Source organism: Aegilops tauschii, chromosome 7 (assembly GCF_002575655.3).
Source record: "Aegilops tauschii subsp. strangulata cultivar AL8/78 chromosome 7, Aet v6.0, whole genome shotgun sequence".
Taxonomy (NCBI): Eukaryota; Viridiplantae; Streptophyta; class Magnoliopsida; order Poales; family Poaceae; genus Aegilops; species Aegilops tauschii.
Window position 1 is genome coordinate 538,846,747 of NC_053041.3, and position 5,919 is coordinate 538,852,665.

At 41.2% G+C, this 5,919-nt stretch overlaps 1 long non-coding RNA gene across 1 annotated transcript; it reads left to right on the plus strand.

Moving 5' to 3' along the window:
- The first annotated feature begins 1,529 nt into the window (after positions 1-1,529).
- LOC120969537 (uncharacterized) lies at positions 1,530-5,327 on the plus strand. The gene is made up of 3 exons (XR_005763827.2): positions 1,530-1,758; positions 2,009-2,317; positions 4,688-5,327. It is a non-coding gene; the product is annotated as an uncharacterized lncRNA (long non-coding RNA).
- The last annotated feature ends 592 nt before the right edge of the window (positions 5,328-5,919 follow it).

The window sequence follows — 5,919 nt, forward strand, 5'->3', positions numbered from 1 at the left end:
CAAATATTTGACATATATCCCAAGTTTGAATTTTGTAATGGCAACTAGCGAGTAAACGAAGATACACAATTGTTGGTCCATGATGTAACAACACGTTCCGAATACAAAGTATCTCAAAACGAAATTGGTTTGGTTGTTAATTTAAACAGTTGAATCTCTATGGTTTTTGTTGAAACAAAAATGACATGATTATGTTGGACCTACTCTGACGTGGAGGAACCCTCCACGGACTGGCTGGTAAGATGAAAGATGTTGAGATCACCCCATCTCAAGATCAAAATGTGAGATTGAGGCTGGCATAGATCGACTGTCTCATCAACCCATCCCATATGTACTTGTGTTTCAAGGCAAAAGTATAACCTAGTAGTTTTCAAGTAAGGGTTACATGAGGTTTATGTGAGCTCTAATTCAAAACTGACCAAGTTTTTGTTGCTTTCTGAAATTGTAATGCAAACCTGGTTGTATCTACAGCCGGGTTGTCGGGCGACAACGCGCTAGCACCGGTCGTGCCCCCTACTTTTGTGCGACGGTCGCCCCTGCCAGGCTGGAGCTAGCACCGTCCTTACCCGGGCGGCAAGCCCCGGCTGGCGAGTCGCCGCTCTGACCTTGCACGCCGCTCCTGGTCGGCCATGGTTCCCGTTGCTCTCTTCCTCCATCCTCGTTGCTGACCAAGCATGTAGTTCCGCCGCCCCTCTGACCTTTGCACGCCGCTCCTGGTCGGCCATGGCTCCCGTTGCCCTCTTCCTCCATCCTTGGTGCTGACCAAGCAATTCCGCCACCCCTCTTCCCGACCTTCGCCCGCGAGCTCGAGCCTCTCCATCAGCCATGGATGCGAGCTCACACGCCACCTACCACCGGACTCAGGGAAGATGAAGAGCGTGAGACAATTTTGTCCGGAATCTCCGTATCTAGTTCGGAGGGAAGATGACGGTCGTGAGAAGATTTGTCGGGATTTGAAAATACTCAATGACAACAACAATGCAAAATATCATATCCTCTAAACATATGATGCCATGGATTGGTCATGTTGAACTACTTATACTTACCAGACATGTATACTAAATAACCGGGAAACAATGTATAAATAAGAAAAATACAAATATAGATGGCGAGAACGTTAGAGAGGAGGGCACGGGATTGCCCCTCAATGATTCTCGGATTTGGTGATTTTTTCACCAAGAAATAAATTTTTACAAGAATATTTTAGCAACAATATTTTTAGCAGCATATATATATATCATATTGCTTTGAAATATTATCTTTTCAATTTATCTCATTATTCTAAACATTCCCTCCAAAAAGAATTACTTTCCCACCACCTAATTTCGTTTGCGCCAATATTTTGTGTTCCCACCAAAAAATAGAGTCTATTTATCCTTGCCGCTAAACACCCTTCCTAACTATCCACGATTAGTTCTCAAAATAAAAAACTACCCATGATTACTATTCCAAACCAAATCGCACGGCGTTTTCACGGGCGATTAAATCTGAGCTCTAGTCCCTGGTTCCCCGTGCTGACCGCGTCATCACAGCGAACCACACTGGAGTCAACGGCGCCCTCCTCCCTCTCCTCTGCGCCCGCCGATGCGGGCCGCGTCTTCGTGTCCTCGGCCATGCTGCCAGCGGCAGCGATGCGGTCTGGCGTCTGTGCCGTCGGAGTTCCCGTCTTCTCCCCTGCATCGCGAGCGCAGTGCCGGCCTGCCTACGTCGGGGTTGCTCGCCACATGGCCGACCCGGAGGTGGAGACGCTGTGACCAGGTTCATCACCAAGCTGCATCCCTGAACCTCCATAGCCAGCGTTGTAGATCAGTTTTTTTTATGTATCTCCTACTCTCCTGCTTCAATTGGCAGCTAATTAGATCGATCTGTCCCTTTACGCAATCTTTTCTCTCTAAAATTATAGGAAAAAAAGGAAAGAGATCTCACGATGTTAGCTTTCCTTCTCCAATACGTACTTAATCTCCATCAAATCTCTAATCTTCCAAACTGAATATTTTTTTCTATGCAGATTCATGTATAGCCATCTCTCTGGAATTCTGGAGTGGCCTGTGGACGAGCAGGAGTAGCTGTCTCACTTCTCAAGTTTCTACTGCAGACCGTCCGCAGAAGACGCCGATATAGATCCATCGCCAGCGTATATCCTTTTTGCAAGTTATGGGTACCTGCATGCGTCCCTCCCAATTACAACCAGAATTTCTATAACATACTAGATGTGATGGCTTCAGAAATCAGGCGATTCAGACAGAGATGTCGGTGACAGCTGGAGGCTTCCAACATCTCGCCAAAACAAACTGCCGAGTGCCTACTGCCTAACAAAGTAAGTTGGGAATCAAATTTGTGAGATGGTCAGTGGACGTATTACCATATCTTTCAAATTCTAATGTACGTATTCATTCCCTACACCTATAATTACTTGGCCTACCACTTGCAAGTTGCAAGCTGAATGTGCTTTCCAATTCGAACCCATGTGTGACCTAAAAACTAGAAAAAGTTCGATTTGCTAAACATCTTCATTTGTTTTAGCTACGTTCACTGTACATTTACCAATGGTTTAGACGATAGTTAGTTCAGAACAGTCTCAGTGTTCGAATTTGATTCATTATTGTTTGCAGTTTTTAGGATACAAGATTTTGAACGCAGCAGTTTTAGTTCTGCTTTCTCCCATATTAGACTCTTCGATTGAATTAGTTAGCTCCTTCTGTGCTGATATATTAGGTTTCAGATTTTGTAAATGTCTACAGGTTGTCGGACAAGTCTTTCAGACATTCATCTAATCCACAGGTTCACAAAAACTTCGGGTCCCTTACAATTGGTTTGCTCTGCTGTTTTCATCTGTCATGTAAATGAATGCATTCCCAAACAAATAATGCCAATGAACTAGACTCATTGCTGAGTGTATCACGTCACTTCAAAAGGAAGAATTTGGCTCAACTGCGATTAATCTTTAGTGAAAAGAGAGAGTAAAACAAGGATTGGGAACCTCCTGTTGTCCTTTAATTCATGTTGTCAATATTCTATAGGATCCTTGCACTGCCTCCTGTCCGGGCGATCAATTTATTGAGTCTATGGTTGCTATAGCCAATGGCTACTACATGATCGATATGGCACTGCAGGGTGAACGTGCCGCAATACCTCATGCGCTCTCAGGTTTCCCAAGCTTTGTGTTCTACTACCCTTGTAAATACTAATACAAGTCGTATTAACTGCACGAAGCCCCCATAGCGGCCAGATAATCTCTGCCTCCATCGATATCGACATGATCCATAACATCTCATAAGAAAACTAGCCTTTTGTGTGTCTGTCATTCGACATTTCTACTTATCAGATTATTATATGGTTTAGGGAGCAGATAAGAACCAGCTAGGTGGTTTGCATCGCCTAAAGTGCCACCCTGCAGCAAGCATGCATTAACTACATTTACATCAACCACCCACGAGTATATCGGTTGCTCTTATAGAAGCTTTACACATAATTAGTTGATGATTCCTATTTTGATTTTGTATGTTATTTCTTCCGAGTAAACACAAACTGTTAGATTATCTACGTGGTAGCATGCGGTGTGTGCGAGCGCCCTCTTATCTAATACATTAGAGTAGGAACTACAAGAAAAATATTAGCAAACTTAATTACCATACTATTTGTACATAGATTGAAAATAGGATGCATAATCTTTATCTAGAATTTAAAATGATTTTAGCTTCCTCCAATTTCAGTATGGTCGCATTGTTTCACATTTTGACTGCTCCTGCTATTGCAAGCTAGACTTGAATTTTGGCTTCTATAGGTATGCATAATTGATTCACCTCTCCATAGGTTTCTACCTCTCTTAATTCCTCTTCCTATTGCCACATAACTACATCATTTCTTTGGGGGAAAATCAACATATAGATACATTGTTTTTGTACTGATCTTCCATTGATTTTATATACTATTCCTACTATTGTCTCTCTGTGCAATGCGCATGCTCTTCTATTTTCTTTTGGACCGATTATTTCATTTTGGTTTTCTTGCCATGCTTGGTTAATTAACTAGAATACATTAATTAGGAATTACCCAGTCTTCTGCTATATGTTGACTTGCATAGACGGCTTAATACATAAGCTAAACCGATGACTACATATAGCACATACATTGGGTCATTTCTCCTAAGAAGGTTAAGCCACCTGAACTTTTAGCTTTAGTTACAAAGAAGTTGCTGAATGATCTAACATTTTTGGGGTTTTACTAAATCTAATTCTAAAACATGTACCAATGTCATATAATATTTTTATTTCTTAGCTTAACATATACCTTTCAGTTTCATACCATATTTTTGTAATGTACTCCCTCCGTATCAAAATATAAGACGTTGGATTATTGGTTTCTGCAGGTTTTAGTTTCATACCATATTTTTGTGAGTCACAGCTTAAAAAGACAAATATGTGCTAGCTAGGGACATGAACTTAACTGAAATTATAGATTGAGTCACAGCTTAAATCAAGAAGCTTTTAGTACATGTACTTGTGCTTATGCTTAAGACATTTACTTGTGAAACTGTTCTGATCCCTCAGTTACATGCTTGCTAACACAGTATCACTCCAGTTAGTCTAGCGATAGTTCTTTTTAACAATGGTGCTGGAATAATTGTATGGCATATGTTATGTGGGACTCATGAACTAGAACTATTTTTTTTATTTCTTGATTGCAGGATCCAAAGAACTAGCTCGACTGGACTCTAGATCACGGACAATTAGTCTTGGCACTTAATTAGGATGACTAAATTACATTTAAGTTTCATTTGATGGATATTTGCTATGAGAATTATGAATCTACATATTATACATATGGTTTTGAATATTGTAATTGAATGCTTGTATTTTTTTTACGATTGCAATAGGCTATTACAGCAACCCACTTTCGGTTGCCACATGTTAGCACCATGAAAAGTTTAAATGGTCGCAATAGTTTTTCGCTACAAACATTTCACCCGTTGTGATACCAATTTATCACCACCAAAACTAGTATGTTGCAATTTCCTGTTACAACGACTGAAATATTTGTTGCCATAAGTTAATGCCACAAGTGTAGCGGTTCGTAGCAAAATGCCTAATGCCACGGAAACAAGGATTGTTGCAATAGTTTATTGCGACAATTAACTATTGCCATGGAAGAGTATGCGCCACGAAACGAACGTCGTTGGCATAGGATGTTGCCACAAATGTCTATCGCCAGAAGCTATCAGTCGCGATGATTCGTTACATGTTGCATTAAAGCTATCTCCACAAAGCAAATTGTGGCATCAGGTGAGTGTTGCCACGAGAAAACATGTGGCGACTTCCCACATGGTTGTTGCAATAGCACACTTTATTGCCACGATTTCTTTTTTGTGGCAATAACCTATTACCATGTGTCCAGTCGCAACGGCTGCCAACGAATGTTGTTTCGTGGCAATAGGTACTTATCGTCACAAATCATCATGTATTGCGACGAACGATTTTGTTGCAATAGACCCGGATTCTTGTAGTGCACTCGGGAAGACAATATCGGTCGGAGATATGAAACTATGGGGGTCTGATATATGCCTAGTATCGTTATATTATACCATGATCAAATCAGGATATAGCTTTTGTTCGGGACATATATAAAAAAATTGTTCACACCAGCCTAAAGTCTTCTCATTGGTCTAGCCATACATACATACACCAGCCTAAAGTCTTCTCATTGGTCCAACCTAAAGTTCCTCTTGCTTTGTTTCGAGGAAATGTCTGGGCTTAAGATTAACTTTTCTAGAAGTGAGGTGTTGGTTTTGGGGGCTCCTGATGAGGAAGCCAGACAGGTTGCTTGCCTTCTTAACTGCTCTCTCGGCTCTTTTCCATTCAAATATCCCGGGATGCCCATTTCCCCTTACAAACTTTTGTCTAGAGATTTCGCTTTCTCTGT